The following is a 980-nucleotide window of genomic DNA, read 5'->3' as shown; positions in this document are numbered from 1 at the left end:
TATATATGAAAATAATATCTCTCTGGTGATGGCATAGGTAGTAAACATGTCCCACATTAAAATGACACTAAATTATTTTATTATTCTCAAATACTTGCCACAGGATTTTTGTGCTGATATGTAACACTAAAATTTTTATTGGTGAATAACATACAAACAAAAACATGTGCAAACAAAAGGGCTGGAGAGATTGATTAATGGTTAAGAGCACTGGCTGCTCTTGCAGAAGACCCAGATTCGATTCCCAGCACCCACATGGTGGCTAACAACCATCCATAACTCCAGTTCCAGGGGATCTGACACCCTATTCTAGCACAACACAGGTGCACTTACATACATGTAGGCAAAACACTCATGCATATAAAGTTTTGAAAAACTATGTGCAAACCATCAATGGAAAGCTCAGCAAATTATTACACAATGAACACACTTGTGTAACAACAGAAAAGAAGAATCAGCCTGTCCCACAACCCTCAACAGTCACTTTGGATCAGCTCTGATGACCTCTAAGATAGCCAAGGTCTTGTTTTGTTTGTTTTTTGAGACAGGGTCTCCCTGTAGCCTCAGATAACCTGGAACTCACTATGTAGACCTGGCTGACCTTGATCTCACAGAAATCCCCCCTGCCTCTGCCTACCAGGTGCTGGGATTAAAGGTGTGCACCACCACGTCCAGCTAAGATATTTTTTTAAGGGCAATTTTTATCCAGTCTTAGATATGAAACCTAGAACTTTGTGAATTTTGGAAAAATACTGACATCAGCAGCTGTTGGTTGATTATTTACATTTCTACTACATCGAACTTATGAACTAAGGTTTCTGAAAAGAAGCCAAACCATACATTGAACGTTTGTCAAGGACTGAGTGGCTGATTAGAAGAATTATGGAGAAGTTGGAATATTTCAGGACCAGAGCCAAATTATCTCCGGCCACCTTTAGCCTCCTTAAATGGTCATTTATTATCTACCTCTATATGTGGCC

This window comes from Nannospalax galili, unplaced genomic scaffold (assembly GCF_000622305.1).
Source record: "Nannospalax galili isolate Female #2095 unplaced genomic scaffold, S.galili_v1.0 scaffold1812, whole genome shotgun sequence".
Classification (NCBI taxonomy): domain Eukaryota; kingdom Metazoa; phylum Chordata; class Mammalia; order Rodentia; family Spalacidae; genus Nannospalax; species Nannospalax galili.
The sequence above is the reverse complement of the archived record's forward strand: the minus strand, read 5'-3'. Positions refer to the sequence as shown.